Source organism: Aythya fuligula, chromosome 3 (assembly GCF_009819795.1).
Source record: "Aythya fuligula isolate bAytFul2 chromosome 3, bAytFul2.pri, whole genome shotgun sequence".
NCBI classification, from domain to species: domain Eukaryota; kingdom Metazoa; phylum Chordata; class Aves; order Anseriformes; family Anatidae; genus Aythya; species Aythya fuligula.
Window position 1 is genome coordinate 18,625,753 of NC_045561.1, and position 25,085 is coordinate 18,650,837.

At 42.5% G+C, this 25,085-nt stretch overlaps 1 protein-coding gene across 1 annotated transcript in view; it reads right to left on the bottom strand.

The window, feature by feature from the left end:
* PTPN14 (protein tyrosine phosphatase non-receptor type 14) overlaps window positions 1-22,119 on the bottom strand; it is a 110,781-nt gene extending 88,662 nt beyond the window's left edge. Inside the window, exon 1 of the mRNA XM_032185136.1 lies at window positions 21,974-22,119. The gene's annotated coding sequence lies outside the window, so the exon portion shown is untranslated. The remainder of the gene's footprint in view (window positions 1-21,973) is intronic.
* Window positions 22,120-25,085: the final 2,966 nt, after the last annotated feature.

A 25,085-nucleotide genomic window follows, 5' to 3' on the forward strand; every position in this document is an offset into this window, starting at 1 on the left:
CACTGAAGTATACACCCCTAAAATTAACTTCATTGCTCATTGCTATTACTGAAATTAAAACAGATGGTCTGAGGACAAAGACACCACCCAAGCCCACCAAGACACAAAAGGCCTGTATAAAGCCTGACTGAAAAGCAAAACAACAAAGCATTTTGTAAACAGCAGTTTTGAAATTTACTATGGAGTCTACAAATAGCTACTGAACAATGACAATTATGAATCCAGCCTGCCAAAGGGCAACTGCGTCACGCCATGGACAAGGACTGCAGGGCGTTACTCTGGACCCCGAGCAGGGCACTAGCCCCCCTCCACCTCCAAGTCCTACCAGCACCACAGCAACTGCAGACCAGCTGAACTCCCTCCCCTAGCTCTCTCCGGGGCTCTGTTACAGCCTGGCTCAGTTTGCCGTTCCCTTATTTTTATCACACACCAGAACACAGGGATATTTTGACTACTTACACACAGTGCTCAGAAGGGTTTTGAATGAAAACAGTCAAAAGAATCCAAACAAAATTAATCGGAGCGGGTGGAGGCACATTTCTCTGTTAAAACCTTGATGTTTAACCCCAACTTTACCTGCTAAAAGCTCACCAGTCAATTTCTACCCACCCCTCCAGCTACCACAAAGAGCCTGAACCTCTCTTCTATCAGCCAGCTGCAAATTCCCAAATTTATGGAAGGTTTTTTTGTTTGTTTGTTTGCTTTTTAAACAAACAAAGCTACTTTAAATTGAACCAAATACCAGCTCCTAAAAATCCTTGTCCCCAGCAGCTGGCACATGTCTGCAAACACAAAGAGAGCGTTAAACCAGCTCTAACCCTGCTCAGGGTGCCTGAAGCCCGGTCACGAGCATGTGTTCAAAAACCTACAGGCACGGCGGTCTGAAACGCGATCCACTCTCTTTGATACAGCTCAGTAGTTTGAAAGTGGAGGGGCCATATCCTATTAAAAATAACAGGAAATCGACCACAGCAATAAATCTGAAGCTCTGGCTGCTGCAATTTCTTATCTTCCTTGAGCAGTTGGTGGTATGCAAAAAACATGCAACTTTTTCTTTTAAAGCAAAACAAAATAAACAACTTTAAAAAACTATCACTCCAAAACTGGAGATTCCACTTGAGAATAGCTTACATCAGCCAGCCACAGCCTTGGGAGACCTGGATCCTTAAGATCTTCGCCCTTGTGTGGCAGGATATCCTGTTATATTCTGATGGCTTACTGCTGCCTCCAGGCAAAACGTGTCACGGAGAAAGCAGAGTCGGTGCATGAAAACTGACAAGTCCCAAGAAAACTCAACAGAGGTTTTGGCACTTCTTACACAACTTGCGTTCTTTTCATGCGATTTCTGCACCCAAATGATATCTCCATCTCCTCTGATAGCATTTTCCTCTTTATCTGCTAAAACAGATTAAGATCTGAGATGATGGCAGCTCCTTCTAATGGCTTACCAGTACTTGAAAGGCACTGCGGCGGCGGCAGCACTCTCTCAGTGAATCCCACTCGCCGAGACACAGCTTCAGCGGGGCTGGAGAAGAAAGCATGGGGCAGGGAAGGGGTAGCCAAGCCTCTTCCTTGAATGGAATAAACAATATAAGCCAAAAGGGTTTCGTTAAACTGGCAGAAACTACACGGAGCTTTTTGCCAGCAGAACTGTGTCTGTTGTGGGTATGCCTTGTTTTCCCACTCCTAAAAGGCAGCGCTTTGCCAACAAAACTTTAAAGACTAACACCAACAGTGTGGGTGTGGGGCTCAGCTTGCTTGCAGCACACACGAATGAAGTTAACCATGGTCCAGTTTCCTGCCAATCGAATCCCCACACCATTTAGTGCTATTATTCTATTTGTTTCTTATTCTGATTAGGTCATGCAGGCATTTCTGGAGCAGACTGTTCAAGCAGGCATCCCTGCTATGAATTTAAACTCATAGTATAAAATCACAAAGATTGGAAAAATACCAGAGACAAGCACTTTAATACAAAAGACAGGTATCAACTTTAAGAGCTAAAAGCATTTCTAAAACACATCCATTTTGCCTATGTTTCAATGACCAGGACGTGCTGGTTGTATGAGATATCTACCATAGAAAGATCAAAACACTGCACCTAAAACCAAAACAACTAAAGAACTAACACAACTAAACTCAACCTTAGAGACTTAAAAAACAGAGGCTGAACCTCCCTGCACTAGAACTAATTATAGCAGAGTAGTTACAACATGTTTGGAGATCACCTCACCTACAAACACATGCTGAAAATAGGGCTTAGCTCTCTCCTGCTACCCTGAAGGAAAGTAGTTCCACTTTGGATCCAAAAGCACCCTGAAACTCTCTCTCTTTGGAAATATATGTAGAAAACGGAACTGAAAGCTTCTTTTCCCTTGCATACAGCATTTTTGCAAAGCAGTTTCTTTGACTGCAAAACCTACACTTGTATCTGTGACTGTTAAATTGACTTATCATTTCAGTTGCCTAATTTTGAATCTCAGCCAGTTTCTGATCCCAAGAATGAGGCAGGTATCACACATTTTTCAGAAGATCTGCCTCCAAGTGTAAAATCTTGTTAGGCAAAGAGTTCCATTTCTTGACGTTACTTCTGGATAATCCCTTTTCTGCCATCAAAAGGATTAATAAATAAGTATGCAAAACGCATGGTGACCCCACTGGCAGGAAAATTATGCTACATCAGGAAAGGAATCATCACCAGGCCACCAAAGTGACTTTCCACTGGCATATTAGAAGGCAGAGTTAGAGCTATGGAATTTCTTCACGCTTGAGGGCTAACTCTTAACCAACACCAACCCATCTGTCATACATCATTTTATGTCTGCTTTGATTTCTTTTTGCTACAAAAAAAAAAAAAAAAAAGGGGGGGGGGGGAAATGCACTTCAGAAATGTTACGGACCACCAGATTTGTTTCATATATTATCAAAGCTAAACATTCAAGCATTTTATGGAGATTAAGAGATTAGAGTCCAGGAGGTGTTTTTTTTTTGTGTGTGTGTTTTTTTTTTTTTCCTCCTCCCTTCTTCTTCTGTATGCAAGGCTCGTTCTCTCAGTCAAATTAAAAAGTGGAGTTCAAGGTATGCTGTTAATTCCTGAGGGGAAATGATACATAACACACATGCACAAAGAAGTTGGCTTGTGTGCGGTTGTTTTTACAGCATGGAATCTGTTTCAATCTATGTTTGTTTAACAAAATGCAAGTCTCACAATGGTAATTTAGTAAAAGCTTGTGCAGTAAGTGTGTACAATACCAGAAACAAGGGTCATAACTCTTTCCAAAGATACAAAGGCATCTACAAAGTGACCAAAACAAAAGCACTGCACAGGATTAGTTGTTTCAAAGCCCCATGTTCCAGTCAGCTTCATAATTTCAATACTCCATCCGTAAACACAAATTGATCTTAGACTGTTTCACATTCCAGTAACAAGTTACTGCTAGCGAATCCAGCACGGCATTTCACTTTTCATCTTCATTGCATTTCCATTTTTTTTTTAAATCCATAGTATCCAAAAGATACCTTCATTTGGAGAAATCAAACACTTGGCTTAAGTATTGTAATAGAGACCCTGTGCATCTGAATAGCTATGTCCTATGAAGCTGCTCAATCTGCACCAAAGCCCCTGAACATAAAACTAGCAGGCAGTGGCAACACAGGCTGAAGAGAGGAGGTGGCACACCAGGCCTCTTTGGCAATGCCCAAATCTAAATGCTGCAGGATTACAACCGTGATTGCGTTCTGTTATGATTCCTTATTTACAATGGTTGTTTGAGGCTTATTAGGTAATACTCTGTTCTCTCTTAACAGAAAATATAGCTAAACGAAACTTTAAGAACAACCTCTGCTTTTTCCTATTTCATAGGATAGGTCAACATCTTCAATCCCTGGCCCGTGTTCCCAACACAAATGTGTTACAGAACATATCTGACCATGACTTATGCTCACATCTTACCTACGCAGCATCTGTGCCAGCGAACTGAACTTTTCTTTGTCTTGCTCAGCATGTGGATTGTAAGAAAAATGTTGGCTCAATGTTTGCATTTTGTTCTTACCATCAGAGCCAGGATGCAGGCTTCAGTCAAGACAGCGTGGAAGCTCCTCAACAGTCAAGTCATTTCACCAGATGGGAACCAACCAGAAAACAACCAGCTGTAGCAATTCTCAGTCAGTCATTAACAATAGAAATGAATTAACAACATTAAAAAGTTCATAAGAAATGTTAGAAATAGTTGTTTATAAAAAAGGAACACATACTTACTGCACAAGCCTATTCTTGTGGCAGATTTTTTTTTGCAGCCATCAATTATTCTATAGTAAGGTCTGTGAACTATGGGTGTTTGCACTTCCAGCTACCTTCAGAAATAGCGTTCCACTTTTCAGATATATTTGGCTGTAATCAACTGGGCTAATCGGTTAGCCATCATTCAATCACACATTCTTGGAGGGTGACTCACCAGATGTCAGGTGGTTTAACATGCCTGCTCCTCCAGTAACCAGCTAGCTGCTGACATTGTTTCTCCCCCATCTCCAGAGTACCGTGCACAAATGATCACAGCAGTGGAAAGCTCGTGTCAGAGGATTAATATCATCAGTTATCACAGTTAGGAATAAAACCATTGGGAGAGATCTGCAATGGCATAACAACTCCTGTAACAACCATGGGCTAAGTTACAGGTTGCCTCTGTAAAGAAAATAATTAAGGGTATGGAATCTCCTTGATGATTTGAAAATCCCTGTTTTCTGGTAACGTTCTTTTTGTCTATTTTTCAGCCAGCACAACACAAGCATCCTTTTTTTTTTTTTTTTTTTTTTTAAATATAACATCAGTGGTGCTACCTATTTGAAGCTACTGTCATTTTAATTTAGCAAGTTTCAAAGGAGGAGTAACACATACACCACCTTCTTATTGTCCCCCACTACTGCCAGGCATCAATATATTCAACACTCGCATAGCATCTGGTTTGCGAGATGTAGCAGCCTTCGACTTCAGGCATTCCTTTCAGCATTACTCTAAAGGGAAATGGTCTAGATCCCCAGGTTGGTCCAGATGGTAACTCAGAGTTGTCTCGCTCCTCCTTTCCTCATAGCTGACACTGTTGTACCAGAGGACCAAGCAAACAGGCTTTTCAAAGCAAGCCATCAGCTCTGGAGGTGAGCTATCCAAGGAAGTTCCTAACATCTAAATTCTCTAATAAGCACTGACAGGGGAGTTTTTGTAAATGAAAACTATTTCTTCAGTGTGTCAGATGACAGCTTTGAAGCTTCATGCAGCTGCTATGCTGGTAGCACCAGGCAATGGATTTCCTCTGAATTCTTTTGAGTGCTGATTCTTAAAATCACAACAACAGCCTGGATGGTTGGCTTGGGCTGGAGAGCCCAGTCCCACAGCTGGCACAACACCAGAGCATGCAAGGAAGAACACCACACTGAAAACACTTTTAGGAGCAACACAAGGAAGCAAGAAGAGCAATCCTCTGGAAGTTAATACTGAAGGAAAGATGACTCCCGTTATTAAAGAGCATTGTGCCATGCCTCATGACCAGCAGTCCCTTTCCTGTCTCACCAACTCAAAACAATAAAAACAAAACCCACACAATCTCTGTAGGCACATTTAACTACAAAAGGCACAGCAGCACTAAGAATCAATGCACAAAGGGAAAACAGGGGGTAAGCCATTCCCCCTGAAAACACACTATGAGAATGAGGGAGAACACCGCTAGTTTCGCCCATGTTTGCAGTGCTTGCTGTCTCCAGCAATACTGCCATTAAAACACTGTGCAGGCCAAACAAGCCAAAGCCTTTCCTCTGGCTACTTTGCTTAAGCAATAACAAAGCAATTCATCATGTAACCAAACAAATAAAACACTTTTTTGATCCTTCAGCAGGAAAAACCATGTGTAGATGCAGACGCACAGAGAGCCAATGATAACTGAAAGCGCTGCAGACTTAAGCCACGCTCTACGTATCCAAAAATGTACACGTGAATTATAAGGGTATCCTTGACCATCTGCAAAATAAAGCCAGCTTTTCCATATACATTTCTGTAAAATCCAGATAATTTCATACAGATACATGGATTTTACAAACAGGTGCAATTTTTAGTAGTTTAGTAAAGTGAGAGAAGAAATGCCAATACACACCTCAGTCTCTACAATTTAATCCAAGTAACTTGCACTGAATTTTTATCTAGTCTGGACAGCTATCAGAAATCCTGTCATGCAGCTCCTAAATCCGGTTTGAAATGAAACAGGGGAGTGATTTGGGATGGAAGCACTTTAAGGAAAGAGTTAACGAGCACAACATGACTAATACCTAACACTGACAGTATTTCTTCTACCATGGTGATGGAGCACTTGGGGGAGGGACAGGAGTATTATTATTAACCCTCTATTACAGATGAAGCAACCAAGAGAGAAAAGGGATAGAAAGAAATACTCAAAAGTTTCTTAATAACCCCAACCAACTAGAGAAACCAACAGTCCTCAAGGCTTTATAGAATTCCTTTCTCTAATCCAAACTGGAAGTGAAACCATCCTGGAAGTGCAGAAAAATGCTCTGTAGTGAAAGTGACTGTATCAGTATGATTAAGGAAATCCTCTTCCTCCAGACTGGCTTCCCCACCACGATGCTACAAATTCAACTAACCACATTCAGCCTGAGCACTTAACAGCTATACATGCTCCCGGAGCTCTTTCAATTAGTAAATGTAGCACTGACCTTAAGCGACCAAGGAATGAGAGTCACCACTCCATGAAATGCTGCAAAAATAAATCCCAGTGAATGAAAAACTGAAGTCACCTACCCTCTACAATTATACTACACAGGTGTGTTTTTTTTTTTTGTGCTCCAAACCTCCAACAGAATATATTTACTCAGTGTATTTTTTTAATTAAATACACTAAGTTAACATTGTTTCTACACTACTACCCAATAAAATGAAATCAACTCGCCTGTGAATATCACAAATATTTCTCTACATTACACCTCAGCATCAAAATGTTTTGCCTGGACTTGCTGCAATTTATACCTTGCTGACCATAGAAATCAAAGCAAAAACATTTAAAATGCCTTTTCTTTGGTTTGCTATGATTCAGTTTATACAAAGCTTAATCTGGAGAACACAAAGAGTGCTAATTTTCCTTCAGAGTCCGAATCCGCCCTCCTATTTGGTGCTGTTGTGATTGAGGCCAGTTCTGTCTGCATTACCAGTAAATGCTCTGCCTTACTTCAAAATTACTAAACGTAACCTAGGGATTTCTGGATGTGGCAGCAGAGGGAAATTAAACCACTCTGGAGCCACCTTCAGAACCATTTACTGACCTCCCCTGGTCACGGTGCAAGGATCACTGCTTGCTCTCCCCTCTCCTCTGCCAGCTGCATGGCTCTGCATCGCTTCTTTGACTTCATTGGTCTGAAAGGCTCCAAGTACAACCCCAAGTCCCTTATTTGTATGTATGCTGCTATACCATAGGCACAGTAACAACAGAAAGCATTGCTGGAGTAGAAAAATACATGTAAGTGACACTGGCTCAGACAGGCTTAGAATGTGGAAGTTGGCTTAAAAGAGCTATAACTGGATCTTCACTCGATGGTATCTCTTTGAAGCCTCCAATAACTAAAATTAATTTCTAGTTTTTAAATGCAATGCTCACACTGTAAATCCAAAGAGCAGAGGTAATTGAGAAAAGTAGTTTTAGACAGAAACCTCACCTCTGGTGAAAAAGCAGCACAGCCTAGCAAAGGGACAAACAAATTATTCTAAAAGATGATTTTTTTAAGGATCTCATGTACCCAGACATGTAAAATTCGCATTCAAATCATGTATTTCTGAAAACCAAATATGTGAATTTCCTTGAAGGTATTTTTGGAAGATAGCATTGCAATCCTTCAATACGACAGCCCACAACAGAACCTCCTTCATTGGCGTTACCCAAACATGTTTTGTTACACTGTGCAAATTGCTGGACTCTCAATGCAAGTTACAAGTACCAGAGCCAAACACTGATCCAGGCTAATAACTCTCAACAACTGAATCGTATGGCTGCTGTTACACCTAGCAGAAACCTGCAACACCGATGTGCTCCAAAGGTCCAACCCTGACTGAGGAATGCTCTCTCTCAGGAGAGCACAGAAGCGCTCTATATTTCCATGCATGCGTGCAGTAAAGACAAGGTCTTAAACCCATCGTGGTGTCTGGTTTCATAACATATGCCCTTCCTTATCAAATGTCATTTGTATTGCCATGCCTGCATCTGTCTGCACAGATGTCATCCCATGTAATGAAGCATATGGGCTTAAGCTGACATTGTTTGCAAACAGGAAGAGCTTTTGGCAAGCGGGATTTAACATAAAGCGTTCTGCAGGCTGCCTCTCTTAACCCATCTTTGGTTGGCTCCTCTGCTCAGCTAGGACTGGTAGGCTACTTTCGGAGAGGGCAAAGAGCCAACCTAACAGATGGGCAGAAGTAAAGTCATGCCAAAGAACCAGAATGTGCATCTAATTTGATAATTAGAGGCTGAATTTCCCCTTAGAAATATTGCAGTTGCAGTGCACACCAAGTTTCCAAGCTTAAGGGCAAAAGAATATGCTTCAGTCTATCCAGTTGCGGGTTAATTATGAAAAAGCCAACAAAAAAAAAAAAAAGCCATGAAAGAGGGTGGAGACCAACCATGGGCTCCAATCATGCAGGATCAGTATTCTTCAAGGAGAAATGAAATAGAGAGAAGGGGAAGAAAGTAAGATTAAGCCTTTACCCTGAAATAGCTCTCCACAAGGGACACCTGAAAATCTTGGCCAAAACAGCTCTGTGGCCTTGCTGAAAATAATTTATGCTGAATGGAGATAAAAGCAAGGAACTGATGGCCACTTTACAAAGCATTAAACACAGCTTTCCTGTCCACAAGGAATAGCCAAGCCAATAGCTAGTAAAAGGCAAAGGACAAAGAGTGTTTATGGCTCAGTGGAAATCAAACATAACAATGTACACACATACTTGGAACCATCGACAATTACTGTCTTGGTTTTGATATACAGTGAGACAGAGCTGTGGCTACTAAAAGAAGTTAACAGTACAGGAGAGAAAGCTGAGGACCCGTCTGAAATTCTGCTTCTAACATTTGACAAGTTTTCATGCAATAATAGAACGGTCCCTTAATTATTCTAAAAAGCTCTGTTAAAGCAGGCTCTTCTCCTCCCCACGCATCTTTTTCCCTTCCCCACCTTCCTCAAGCCACTTTCTTCAGCAGGGTGAATGCCAAAAGCCATGCGAGACACAGTTGGAAAAAAAACATTGCTCTAATTCATTTTCCTCTTTCCACTCTTAAAGTGACTCTTTATAGATTTACACTCACATTGACGCTGGATGGAAATTAGCTCTCAAGCTCTCATTCACATCTTCAGAGCAGAAGAATTAGCCACAGATCTAAAATAATTTAAAAGTGATAGCTGCTACACGGCTAAAATCACATGCACTGCTTTACAGACCTCCACTGAGACATCTTCCTCTGAAGAAATTTGTCAATGAAACTTCCTTTGTTCACCTGTCAAATTCTGGCGAGCTACTTCCCGAGTATAGCATGAGACTTAACTGGGCTTTTGTTTAATTACTACCAAGACAATGACGCTCAAATGAAGAGCATAACATCAGCAACTGAGTGAAAGCAATCAATTAGGATGCCCTTGAAGCTGGCTTTCAAGTGAAAGAAAGAAGCTACTTGTCCTGTGGCCATAGACAAAAAATTAAAAATATAAATCTGTCATTTGCTAAAATAATACATGGTTCTAAGAGGCAAATAAATTAAATGACAGGAAGTGCAAAGGAGAAGCCTAATTATGAAATAAGATCAAGATTTTACACCACAGTGCAGCTGCCACAGCAGAATTAAGTTAGTGGATTAACATGAATGCTCGTGACAAACTGGTGCAAACTCTTCTGTTTAACTCTGCCACAGGTGTCATATTCAGAAAGAGCCTAAATGATTTAATAAATGAAGCAATGACTTCACAAAGAAAGAAACAGAGGCCATGGAAAATTTCAAGTAATAATTAGTTTCTGGGTTCACTGCATTCTATCTGGCATCCCAAAAAAATGGAATATGAAAAAAAATAAAAAAATAAATAAATCTGAAGACTTGATTCTGAAAATTCCCAAGCTTAGTACTATATTTAAATATAAAAACACAAAAGGAGCTAATTCCTGTTAGATAGCGGTAACACACAAGTTGATGTGAAATCCTTACAGAAACATCAATTGGCAAGGCAGCAGCTGCATTTGCCAAACCAAACAACTCTAAGCAGGGTGGTAAGACCTAAATACAAGCCTAAGGACCTTCATATTCACCTGTTACTTCACTCCTTCCTTACACTGAGGATTGCAAACTCACAAACATTATAGGCAAATACACACCCTGACAAGCAAACAGCATCTATTATTAGAAATGGCCTTACACACATACAGAGGTCCACTAGAAATAAAGATCATCTCATCTCCAAAGTTATCATGAAAAGAAAAAGAATGTATTTGGAACATACCTGAAACCAGACCCAGAACCCCCAGACCCATACCTGAACCTGGACCCAGAGTCTGCCACAGCAGCAAGGGAAACCCATCAGAAAAAGCCCTTCACTAACAGCACTTTTAGACAGAAAATAAGACTTACGCATAAGGGAGAGAAGCAAATGGCTGAGGAGGATACACACCAATGACAAAATGTCTGCCCGTGGTCTAAAGAATGCGAGAACATCCCAGAGGAGATCTCACCACACAATTATGAAAAGTCCATCTTGCTTTTTGCTTTAAAGCCTCCTATCTAGATGTACCTTTTGCTTTGATAAGTAAGCAACTGCATCTGAAATCCAGCACAGTTATACTCAGTGTCCAGATTTTTCAAGCTTAACAGTATGAGATTATGCTAAAACGAGACTATGCTAAAACATATATTTCAAAATTAGAAGAGTTCAGCCCACTTCCTACTTTGTCCCTCACCTGCAGGCAGATGCTAAAAGTTGAAAACATGGAATCAAAGAATTCTCACCTTTTGAAGTCAGGTTTGCTGCTTTCACAGTAAGTAACAGAAATCTCCTACTTGTTTTATTAACAGAAGCCAGAAGGTCTCCAAAGTGCCACCCTAGATTTGAGCCAAACATGACACTGTGCACGTCACATACTTATTTTTTCAAACAAAGTTCACAGACAAAGGGTTATCAATCAAACAAAAGCACTTTCCCCACGAAATGCCAAGAAAAGTAACAGAGTGGCTGGTTAGAGCAAGTAAACAACACAGTTCACAGGATTCGTATTGTCGAACCAGAGCTATCACACAGGTGAGTTTACCCTTCTTCCCGATAAGCAGACATCTAACAAACTGAAAACAATCCACCAAAATACCCACACTTTGATGCAATACGTTGAGGACCTGCTCTCTATTGACTCCTGGAAACTGAAGTCATCGGGCTCTGGCACAGTGAAGGACACTGCTCTTGCAGCACATACACCACACCAAAAAATAATAATACTTTAAAAGTAGGACTTCACAGAGAAGGAACAAGAAACTATACAGATAAACAGGCCATTTAGCTTTTTGTACAAATTACCAAAGAACACCGGTTCTAGACAGAAGTAGTATTATTTTTCTCAGCCTGTATGTTATTACAATAGCACATGCCATTAAACAGAAAATCAGAGAAAGCATCAGTTAGGAAGTTATTTTAGAGAAAGTGAAGAACGCGGAGAGGAAAAAAAAATCTCAACCTGAAAATATATAATTAAAGTAAAACCTTCATTACAGAAATATTATACCGGTGCCTTCTGAAAGAGATTGTAAAAATAATGGAAAAAAAACAGTGAGACAGGAAGCTTAAACACAGCTAATCTAATGATGCCTTTCATAACACAGGAAGCAAGCACACTACCAAAGAGATGACAAAACCAGAGATTATTTGAGGTGTTTACTTATTCCCAGACACGGCTAAAAAGTATGCGAAAGGAACTCATGTTAAGCACATCAATCTTTCTGCTAGAGCTTTTTGTTTTAAATCCTAGCAATTGCCTTTGTAACTAATGAACCTCCAGGTTCAACATAACAGCGCCTGACTTTACAACGAGTGCCAAGAGTTACTGACTGCTCTCATGTGCTCACCTTTGGAAATGCAATTTCCTCTTACAAATGGATGTCCTGATCCTGCAAACCTCTGCTCGTGCGAATGCTCTGCTTTGGTCAGCAGGGCTGCTGGTCGTGCTGGCAGCAGTGGGGCCGATAAGCACCGGTCAGAGGCTTTGGGATGCCATGCTCACCGGCTGGGCTTCCTGCTTGGGGCTTATCATGATGCCACCTTCCCAGACGTGTCAGATGTATGAGGTACCAAATACATTTACTGCAGTCCTGAATAACTGAATTGCATTTTTCCCCTCTCCTAGAACATAACTTAAGGATTGCACTGGCTTCTCTTGCATAAGACTCCAAGCCACTTTTATCTAATTATGCCACTCCACAACTATCTCCAGGAAAAGATCTGAATTTAAACTAACCAAGTCTCAGTAACTATGCCTTATGGCCTACCTGGTGAGAGGAAATAAAACACAGTTATCATCACGATCCTGGCAGGACAAGGAGAGAACAATCAGTGTTCAGTCCTACCAGACACAGCAATTGGGCGTCCTTTTGTTTTTAATTTCCTTTGACCTTAGAGCTTGTCCTTGTAAAGTTCTCACTGTTGGCAAGCTAAGGCATCTATGTTTACATAAACTTGGTACACAAAGTGCTTCCACATTCTTGATAATGTCTTCTGTGCACACTTCCATCGGCTTCTCAGAGCTACCACTCACTGCCATGGTCCTTCCGTCAAGAAGGGATGGAAGTACACTGACTACCAAAAACATAACACGGGAGACTTAACACACAGCCTTCAAGGAAAATACATGCAGACAAATACCGCAGTTGATTTCAACTTGTCAAATTCTCCGACATACAGAGCGACCACGTCATGCACACATTTTTAACTCTTGATACACCAAAACTGCAGAAAGAAAGTTTAGATAGTTTATGGACAAGTCAAGTCACTGTTTTTCCAATGCCAAATGCAACAACAGGTACGGAGACGGGCAGCACATGATGCAGTCACACATGGCCTGCAATAAACCTGGTCTCGTTTGGGAAGATACAAATTAATGGTTTTCACTGGCTGACAGAACTACAGCATCCGAGTCATGTTATAAATCTTTCTGTATTTCCCTACCATGATGGGGTAAGAGAGATACCGTGTTTAAAACAAATAAACAAACAAAAAAAGCTTCAGTCTCTTTTCCTAACAGGTGAAGGTTTGCTACATAAAGACTTCAAACATCCGACCTTGACAACATTATTCAGAACAGACTCTTTGCTGTTTGGCACTTTGCACAGTCCCTTACACTGCAGTGAGCATTTGACATCCAGCACTGTCGGTTTGTTAGGCTGGTCAAATTCCTTTAGCTTTGACCTCTGCACAGGAAGATAGCCATGCATGCCAGCAAAATAACTCAGTGAGACACCAGCAAGAAGTATCTGCATTCAAGTCATCATGCACAGTTCCCATCTCCATGGGATTGGTTTAGCACCTTGCTTAATGCACGCTGCATTTAGACCCGCTGATGCATACGGTACTGATGAAACCATTCTACAAGCACCAGCACAGCTTGAATCAACCTGGCTTGGGCACCACAACCCAAGACCATCATTGACAGGGCGAGAATATAAATGGGGGAGCAGATACATGGCCTGTCAATTATCTCAGGATAAAGCAAATCAAGTGCATATCAAAGTACAGGTAAAGAAGTACAAAATATTGCAAAGGAGGTGAGCTTGTCCAAAGGGACCTGGACAAACTTGGTCCACATTAACCTCACGAGGTTCAACAAGTCCAAGTGCAAGGTGTTGCACCTGCATCAGGGCAATTCCAGCCATAAGCGCAGGCTGGGGGAACTCATTGAGAGCGTTCTGTGATTCTACCATCATAAAGCTAGAGCACTGTACATTTTTTCTCACAGAGACTTAAATCTTTCACCAAATGCTCCAGTGGACTGTCTATTTTAAGATTGTCCCCACAGCAAAGTTCTTGGTATTCTTGAGAAATTAATATAATAAATCATATGGCTCATTATCAGAAGTTTTTCATGGTAAACAGTCTAGATTCTGTCTTAATCTCATACAATCACTCTATTACCAAAGAAGGGTGTTTTTCAACACTGAAATTTTAAATATTATTTTATTTTCATTCCCCTGTTTTAACTTCTCTTAAAGGCACTCAACAAAATCAACACACATTACATTCTCAAAACTATGGCCACAGCACTCTCAGGCTGTGGTGAGCAGCCTGTTCAAGACAACCATCCACCACCCCATTTTTCCATTCTAAGAAACTACCTGAATAATTGAAGGTTTCCTTTGCTGTCACTGTCATAGCCTTCATTGCTCTGTTTGACTGAAACATACAGCATGAAGAGACTAGGAAGCATATTTCTTCTGCTTCCACCCAAGGTTAAAAAAAAAAAAAACAACATTGTAAGTCAACAGTAATATAAGCATAAAGAAAGCAAAATTCAGAGGGATTTAACAGTGGACAGTATTTTCTGAAGTAAGCTGAATACCCCACTCATATAACAATTTATTTGCACGGAACTTACTGTCAGAAGTAAGCTCAGGCAAGCTCACAGTCTTGCCACTCATGAATATTTTAAAGTAGTACTCTGGAGGGGGTGGAAAGAAGTGCAACATTTCACAGCAGCATGCAGAGAGTTAGCGGTACTTGTCAACTACACTAAACACATAAGGCTAACATGAAAGTACAGCTCCATATGAACAAACTTGTATCGTAACACTAGGTGTAAATACTTAAGTAGGAAAGAAACCTCACACAGCATCAACAGAAGCTGACACTGCTGACTTACCATAGTGAAATGCCTTACTGTCTCTTAAGCATACCCAGCCCTTTTTAGACATTTTGACAGATTAATTAGTACATGGGTAACAAGCTTCATACCTAACTCAGGCTCTAGGAAAACTGTAAGAATATATCGATTTCCTTGTATAAACCCATTTGTGCATCAGAAGGAACAACTGGGACACCGTTAGGCAAGGTTTCATGTCTTCTGAAAGCAAACCCTACCCAGACCAACCATGTACCCTTTCAGCAGTGAAGAGTCGCACAAAAACATACCCTACAAAAGCAAAGAGTTTTTTTTTCTTTCTATTATTTTTTTTCCTACAGTTCATAAATTTCAAACTAGGCACAAATGCATTTTAAGGCACCAAGCTATCCAGGGAAACATGGACACATGGAAGAAAACTTGCAAGACAACTCTGTCACTGCTCTTCTCTATTCTCAGAAAGAACCACAACAAAGTGGGAAGCAGCAGCATGTAAGTAGCAATAGTGTGATTTAGCATTCTCTGCTATCACAGATTCCCACAACAGTCTTGGCAAAGTTGCAAGGAATCACAGGACCTACACTCAAATATGTCTACATGACATGTTTATTTTGTAAGCAGAAACTTGCCTTGTCTACTCTCCAGTTTGAAACTACCAGAGCTCTTGAAGCTCTGCTAATATTTCTATCTACCAGCAAAAGACTGCATTAGCCATCCCCTTAAGTTAGCAGCCAACTGCTTTCCTGGTAAAGTGACCAAAGCATTTTCTGAAACAGACTGAATCTTCACAACACTATGAAGAATACAAACAAACATCCAGACAACCTTGTAGCTCCAACTCCCTTTAAAGTACGCCAAGCAAGCAAGAAAGAAAAAAATATACTAATAGTTACTATTATTTCAGGTGCCCCTTTTCCAGGACCTTTGAAATAAACTTATCAGCTGATCATCTGCATTCTTCATCTTGTGGCAGTTCTGCTCACACGAAGTATTTTGGAAAACTCTTAAGGAAGAGTGCAGATTTTCTCAGAAATCTCTCTTTTATATATTTGGGGCAGGACTTTCAAGGCCTGTTCCCACTAAAAGCATCAGAAAATTTACTGAACTTCAACATGTGACAAGTTAGGCCAGTGAATATATTACTTTTCCTTCTTCTGTCCCTCCATCCTGGTGAAAAACAGGCCCGAAGTTTTGTGTAGAAATCCCTTTACACATTGCCGCACCTTTAAAGGATCTGAGGTAAGCACTGCGTATCGCATACACAGAAATTGTGGGGTTTCCACTACAAGTGGGATACAGTTTTGCACTGAAAGAATAAATGAAAGCACTGAGGGAAGGGGTCTTGATGAAAATGTCATGTACACAGGATCTCAAAGACAGGATCTGGCTCCTATGAGTTGAATCTCTGATGGGCAAAGCCCCCTGATTTTGCCCAGGCTTGTCCAAAAACCTAGCTCAATTAACATCATCAATAAAAAGCTAAAGGCATTTTATCTACAAGGTAGTGAATGCCTCCTCTCAAAAGAGGGAGTTCCATGATAAGAGCTAATCTAAAAAACCCGAGGAATGCAAAGTATTTTGTCAGTTGTAAAAACACGACAGAATTGCACAAACGCAAGTTAAAGCAACTACTGGTAACCTCACACTTCTCCTACCCAGCCAACTGACCCCGGGTGAAGGCCCGACCAGTGTCCACTGGGTAGCTACGCCTTGAACTGATGGAGCCCCAAAGGACATCAACTTTCTTGTACCTTCACAAGCTATTTCCATTCACCTTGCTTTCCAAGTTCAGAAAGGCAGCACGAGGCCATCGTCCAAGTAGCTTGGGACATTTCAGTGGGGAAGTCAGAAAATCTGTTCCTAATATTTTGTAGAGAGCTGCCAGACAGCCAGCAAGGCAGCTCATTCTGGTTGGTCAGGTCACCTAAAAGTTGCAGAAAACCATGTTTTTTATCCTTTGAGTTACAGTATAGTTTTCTGAAATTTCTGTAGACAAAGCTTATCTGTGTTAACACCACACAGACACTAATCTGCCTACATGAGTTGATTTTTAGATGGGTCACACTGCCTGCTACTAATTTTTTCCCCACTTTGTCGTTTGCAAAAGTAACATTTGCAGCCTATAGATGTGCAAGAATTCCACAGCAGTCGGTACACTACCATTTGACTATATTTTCTTTGAAAGGCCCACTCACTGAGTTACACAAGACCTAGCTACATTCTGAAACTGGTCCCAGTGTTAGTCATCTGTCTGACTGTGACAGTCATTCAGTTGAAGAATGTAGAAATATTTGCAATAAATACATCAATTGGAAAGTCTTCTCTGTCCATTAAAGCACATACTAGAAATTGCTGATCATCAGATAACTGAATTGACTAGTAACTAATAGCAGTGCTCCTCAAATGAAGCCTGACTGACATTTATGTTCTTCCCTAAAACAGCCCCGGCCACAGCAGAGCATGCCTCAACACATTAAAACATGCTTCATTTTTATGAAAGAGTTAAAGTCACAAACAAGCTTTCTGTGAATCCTGATCATACACAAAAGCACAGTATTTCAATTCCACCTGCACTACCTTTAACTAGAGCCACCACAGTGGAGCACGGGAATCCATTACCCTGTTCCTAGCAGCAGCTTACCCTACGTCTCCAAAAGACATAAGAAACATCACACCAGACACTTGTAGCATGATCTGTCCTAAGGGAAATTTCTTAATCCCTGTCAGATAATGGTTGATTTATGCCCTGGAGCACCATAGTTAACATCCCTTCAGCTGTAGCTGTAACTGTTCCTCCCATCCCTACAAACAGTTCATTTTTCTTTTTTTATCCTACTAGGCTGTTGGTTTATATGTTCTCCTTCAACAGTAAGCATTACTGTTATTTGTATTTAAAAAGTACATAACGATTTAGCTGTATTTTATATGCTGCCTTTCAAACTACACTTTACACCTAGTCAATGCATTGTACCAAAGGGTAATTATCACTTATTAATATCAAATAAGTATTTTGCACATATATATCCTACCTCCTCTAAGTGATAGCATTGACACAAAGTTACACTTATATTTTCAGTTCAACTTCATGTGAATATTTTTCAATCTCTTTCCTTTGATAGGAGATCATGAATTCAGTATTCCAGGTGAATTTGAACACTGGTTTAATAACCTCCTTCGCGTTATTAACACAGCATTTCACAACAACTGCGGTCGTTTTTTTCTGCCTGATGCTAAGCATTAAGGAGGTGCACAGGTTCAAATAAAATACTGTTAAAAGTCTTTCTCCCCACCTTAATATATAGTTAATTTACAATCCAGTAACATGAACAAGTAACTTGATTATTATTACCTCCAACATGCATATTCTTGAATTTATCAACATCATCTGCTGTGCTTCCCTTTTACCCAGCTTTCTTGGATTCCCTTTCCAGTCTTCTTCAATCTTGCCTAATCCAAATACTTTTGCATCATTAGCAAGTTTTGGCACACCATCATTCATCTAGTTTATTAGATCACCAACATACATGTTCACCACCCTCTTTTCAGAGTTGTTTCTACATCACATGGTAATTTAAGGTTTACTTACAAAAAAAAAAAAAAAAAAAAAAAAAAGATGTATTCTTAGTCATAAAGGAGATCATTTCAGCTAGGTACCGGTGAAATAAACAGGAAAAGTACATTCTTTGAGAACTAGGAAACAGAGTTGCAACTTCAAAAAGTCTTGCATGGTGTTGAGCAAAGCTTGGTATCTAAACTCCTTACATTAGCAAAACACAAGAATGCCCCACAATACAGAACACTATACCAGGGTTGTAGGACAGTGTTCTCTCCAGAATATCACTCACTGAACATTTCACACATCTTTTCCCTGTGGAAAAATCCTTTGTTTAGAAAGCCCTCTCAGTATCAGTTAAATTCATGCTTAATTAATACTAAGTTTGTAGTCTCTTAGGTTGTATCTTCCTAGTTTTTTTTGAGAAGCTGTTCATTTATAGCTAATTATAACATGTACAACTACTTATTATGATAGCAATGATAGCAGAAAACATATTTTAAAACAAATGTGCATGCTTCTTTCCCATACTTCGTGCTGCATCATAGTCTTGCACCCTTAATTACAGACGACACTTCTAGCATTGATAAGTCTGACCTTGAGAAATGCTTTGAAGAGCATTCTTGAAGACTTATGTACTTTCCCCTGCATCTAAAGCCAAAAATACCAATCAATATTGCTCAGAAGGCATTGACTGCATTTGCATAGTCACATTACCTTCATTTGACAACCATCTCATTTTGGTAGTTCCCTAAGACTAAGCTAAATTCCACGATAGTATGCACTGAAAGTTGAAGATGACAAAATTAAATGCTCCTAATCCTTTGATCCTTCACACAAAGCCATCCCTGAATTCATGAAGTGTTTAAAAAATGTTCAATTGTATTTGTTAACAAATAAAAAACAGCAACAGATGTAGTGGAAATCATGCTCATCAGTTCAGAAGAAAAATATCTCAACCATGCTGCCTTAGAAGTATTGTTTTATTGATTCCTTTATTTCTTACATACCAAAGTACAAGGTGTGAAACAAGCATCCTGATAATGTGCACAAACCAAAAGTAAAGATGCAGTATAAACCTGTCTAAATCAACTTCCACTATTTCATGAAAGGGATGAAGACGGAGTCAACAAAACTCCCATCAAGCACCTAACATCAGCTTTCCAACACTTGAACATTCAACTCAGTCCTTGCAGACTCCAGAGTTCTCCCCACTCCCTCATACTTGCCAAAAGAAAGAGGACAGGGGAAGAGTCATGGGAAGAGCTCCTGCTCCAAGGCCTATTCTGACATTTATGAGGAGCCCCATCCCAGCAGAGCATGCGAGATGTCATCTTGTAGGTCACCTTGTCAGCTCCAAGCTCACTGCACACAAATCATAAGGGTGTGCAGGAGCCCTAAGCAGAAGCTGGGCACCCCGCAGGACAGACTGCACTCGCTTTTCAGACAAAAATTTCAGAGAATTTTGTGCAGATTCCTTGCAGAAGGACCAGTGGCACAGCGCATTTACCAATCTCCTCTTCTGGAACTCCACAGAGGACAACAGGCCAAGGCGCGCTGTGCTCGTGATGGACATCAAAAAGACTTTTACAGCACCTGCTCTGCATAAAAATTAAGCTTTTATCAAAGTCTCCTTGTAATTGAGCTGGATACACATACACAAATATATTACATACTAAATATTATAGCCTAGCTCCTGCAAAGACTTGCATACATGTTTATCATTACATATATAAAAGAAATTCCATGGTTTCAAAAGCTGTATTTGTGAGGATGAATTAGAGCACACGGGTGAGTCTTTGCAGGACTAAGACCTATAAGCCCCTGAGCAGCAACATCTCCTGAGAACTTGCTATGATTTGCACATCACCAGCAGTTTATAACCCCCTCTCAGCTGGCTAACCCTTGCAACAGGGAAGGACTTGCTTCCAGCTGAGGAGCTGCAGTTAAAGTTCACTTCTTCTCACACTGCACACACCTATGCTAAAATTAAATCCAAATTAAAATGAGCTACTTGAGTACCATTTAATCAAACACAGCCTTGCTGGATATGAGAGGAAACAATGATGAGCAGGCCCTTTGGCTGTAGTGGTACCAAGCAAACAGAGAAAAAGGAAACAGCACAGTTACCAGAAGTAGGTAGGTAACTTTTTTATTATTATTAATAATAATAAATACTTTATTTAAGATTGGAAGAGCCACCGGTGGCCAAAACAATTTTCTAAGTGTGCAGGAGCAGATTTTTTTCATAGAAAGCCATTCCATGCCTATGTTGCGATAACTGACTCACGGGCTTCTGCTGGACAAGAACGACCAGGAGAGCAGTCAGGCATTAGCATTAACACTGATTGCTAATTAACCCCCACAACCAACACTGCTCCTCTTACAGAAGCATATAAAAGGCCTGCTTAAAACTGTTTGTCCAAAGCAGACACAAAACCTCAATTTGCTCACAGATCAGCCCTGCAGCCCTCCCCCTGGCCTTGGTCTGCACCACTGCATCCTCCGAGACCGCACGCTGCCAGTCCTGCTCTCAAGCTTGTTGCACACGAATGCCACGGCAGAAAGGCTCTGCCACAGATTTTGGGGACTGCCTTTTAGCTGACAGGCCGTTCTTTGAGTCCTAAGTTTCGCAGAGCTCCCAACTTTTGTATCGCGACCCATTAGATACACACAAGTGCCCTCTGCCTGTAAGCAGCTCTGGCACAGCCTCCCGAAGAAACCGAGAGGAGTTGAAGAAAGTCCTGCCAACAGCAGCACGGGGCCTACAGCTTACTTACATTCCTATAACATAACACACGCTTAATGCTGTGCCCCGTAACGAGGGCTGGATGTCAGCTACGGACCCTCGAGGGCAAGCACGAGGGCTGTCACCTGCGTGCCACGACACCCCTGGACAGCCGAGCAGCCCCATCAGGGCTGTCTCCCCCCAAAAAAACCCTCGTGATACAGAGGTTGGCAGGTGGCGGCGTGTGATGGGGGGGAGCCATTTTAGAGGCATGCTCCCCCAACTCCGAGGGGTTCCGGCACATAGCAGCATTTCTAGAATAAGCCAAGCCGGCAGTGGTTATCTACAGAGCTTAAGGAAAAAATATATATCTATATGTATTTATATATATATATATATATATATATATAAAGCAGCAGCTTCAGGTAGAGGTATGCCTCCCAACTCCAGCACCAGGCTAGGTGCCAAAAACCCCCAAGAAAACTTTCTGGGCGGCAGCACGTTGCACCGCAGCGGGCACAGCCGGCTGGAGGGACGGATGCTCGCCACGGTGGCCGCACACACACCAAAAAAAAAGGGGGGTCTGAAAGCACCGGGACCGGGCTCCGGGACCCCCTCCCCGAGCAACAAAGGCCGCGGCGGGGCGGCGGGGGTGGGGGGGAGCGGCGGGCACCGCGCAGCGCCGAGCGCCCCCCGGCCGAGCCCGGCTGCGCCGCCGGCTGCCCCCCGAGCCCTGCCGCCCAGCCGGGCCGCTCCCGAGGCGGTGCTGAGCCCCGAGCCCTCGGCTCCTTACCTGCTGGGCGGCTCCGGCTCCGCGGCTGCGGGCGGGGAGCAGCGGCGGGGCCGCTCCCCGGGGCGCTGGGCAGGGAGAAGCCGCTCCCGCCGCCCCGGCCCGGCCACGGCGGGGAAGTTCGGCGGGGCGGCGGCGGCGCCCGGAGCTCCTGCTGCCGCCCGCGGGGTGCGGGACGGAGGGAGGCGGGCAGGGAGGCAGGGAAGGAGGCAGGGAAAGAGGGAAGGAGGCAGGCGGCAGGGCGGGGACGGGCGGCCCGCGGGGGCGAGCCGGAGGCGGCGGGGCTGGGGCCGGGGCCGGGGCTGGGGCTGGGGCGGCGCGGTGCGGGGAGTCACGGCGCAGGAATGCCAGGAATGTGGGGCGGCCGCTGAGACGTCGGGGACACGACTTGGGATTTCTTTTTCTTTTAATTTTTTTTAAAGACTCTCTCTCCCCCCCCTCCTCCTCCTCCTCCTTTAGGAAAGAGGAGGGCTGAAGCCCCCCCCGGAGGAGGGAAGAGGAGGGAGGAAGAGGAGGGCGCACGCCGCTGCCAATGGGGGCGGCTGCCCCGAGCAGTCCTCCCCGGGCGCGGGCAGCGCTCAGGGTTTGGGGCCGGCCCGCGGCGCCTCCCCGCCCCTGCTCCGCCTCCCCGGGCCGGCAGGGACCGGCCGGGACGGGCCCTCGGTGCTCCTGTGTGTCCCCCCCCGGGCAGCTGGGTGCCCCTCGCCCGCAGCCTGGCCTCGGGCACAGGGCGGCTGCTCCCCGCCGAGCCCCCCATGCCTGCGGCTCCCCGCAAGGCAGGGAGAGGGCTGCGGGAGAGGGGCTGCTGTGGGGGCATCGAGCTGGGCTGGGGAGCGGGGTGGGTAAGACGTGGTGCTGCTTTGAAGCAGGAAGGGTGCCCGGTGCTTGGCAGGCACGGGAACGGCCTCCCAAAATGGGCATCGCTTCCCAAACTGAGTATGGCCTCCTGACGCAGTCACGGCCTCCCAGCGTGATCAAGACTTCCCAAAACACTCAAGGCTTCCCAACACGGTCAAGGCTTCCCAACCCAGTCAAAAATTCCCAATGCCTGCTTCAAGAGAACATGCCAAGGGGCTGGGGAAACAAGCAGCGCCCTCACGAAGGCTGGGGCTACCTGGAGGCGTTGAATGGAGCACAGTGGGCTTGGGTGGTGTGATTGTTGGAAATGATGCGCACACACTCTTGCTTGTCATCGCTGGTGGCCAATTTGCAATTATTTCTGTGTTACGTTACATTTGTCTAAAATTATCCATGTGCCCGAAAGCGTACAGGAATACTGTTACTAGCGGGCACCTGTAGAAATGTCAAATGGAGGCACGCTAAAGCTGTGACAAAAGAACTTGAAGATTTTAACAAATGCTAAATATATGAAAAATAGTGATAAATGAGGAGTGATGCTCTTTCTGAGTTGCTGTGTATTTCTGCTACTTGTACACTTAAGCAATATGTGAGCAGATTCATTGGAGTCCGGCTCAGTCGGATTAATAATGGTAAGAGGATCAGGAGCTGAGAGAGGGAGAAATAGCACAGATTCTTGATTTTGATAGATAAGTAATTGTATTTAAATACCGTATGTGGAATCACAGGCCTATGCCTTACCTCTGGCATAATATTATTATAATTACATTTTGCAAGGAAAGTCCTTTTCATCTAAGACTCTCAAACATTTTACAAACACCACACCTTAATGAAGTAAGTAATTATCCCCATTTTACGTATAGCTACACCGAGGCACTGAGAAGTGACACCATTTAAGATTTCAGCTTGAATTATACTTGACCGCATATAGATACAGAACTATGAGTAGCAATCTGGAAGCAACATCGGGTGTCAGAATGAGATGATAAGATGGAGCATAGAGCTGCTGTGCTCTGAATTTTTTGCGGTTCAACTTTGTGCCAGTAAACGGCTTCTTCCTAGTGAGTGGAAGGTTGCATGAGAGGGTAGCATGCTTCAAAACTAAGGCTGAACTTGTTAGGCTCCTTTCAGGCTCTCCCCACACTGTGGGAGGTATAAGGTCTTTGTTTTTTGAGACAGTAAAGATTGACTTTTGCAGCTATGCCTCAATGTGGTGTGCTGGCTGCCTGGAGTCTTCCAGTTGAACTTGTGGTTTAGCAGCCAGTCACTTTTACTCTCACAGGTCTCCCTGCATTTGAAGAAAACTTATTCAGTTACCTTCACTTGAAATAATGTTAGAAGAAGCATAAACGTGCTGACAGGTGAAAGTTCTGGAGGGGAGATTTTCTGTATCGGCTATCAGCAGTGCAGTTCCCTAGAAGAAATAAAAACAGTCAAAATAAATAAACGTTATTTGTCAGCAATAGCTTTTACTAAAAGGTCAGCTCAACAGACTCAGCAAAATGAAATGTGTTTCAAAGTTACCAACCAAGAGAAGCTTCTGAAACTTGGAATACTGAAGACCATTACTTTTTTCATGAGAGTACTTAACACAATGATTAATGTCTATATGAAACTCTCAGACTGCAGCAGTAGGTGCTTTAGAAATACAGAATTTCGCAGACATCATAGTCAGTTACTGCGTGGAATCTTCTATAAGGAAGTTTGTTATGTTGGTGCCACTGTCCCTTTCCAGGACAGTTGATACCTTGAACTTTTTTTTCCAAGAGCTGCTAGGAACATATAACTCTGGTTAAAACAGAGAGTTCCTACCTGCTTCTTGGGGAATGGTTTCATAAAATATGGAAACTAATTTAGGTGTTTCTCATGCTGCTTCAGGAATACCGTGTTCAAATGATACAAATCATTCAATTGTTTCCAAACCTCTATACTTGTTCAAATTTGTCCAGAAAACTGACAGGTTAATCTTCTATCAGTCATCTGTAAGCTGGATTATATATTGTCTTCTAGGGGATCATGTTACAGCATTATGATGATGATGATGATTATTATTATTTGCTGAAAAGGTGAAAATTCTAAATAATATTTAGAGACTATTGACTTACTATAATGATTTATGGAATTTACCTCCAAAACATTACCTCTGCCCTGGTGTAAATTAATTTTTATATTGGTTCCTTCTACAGTTTCAATGGGATTATTATACCAAGACGCTCTATGGAATGGTAGAGTAGATGGGGAAAAAATATTGACATAG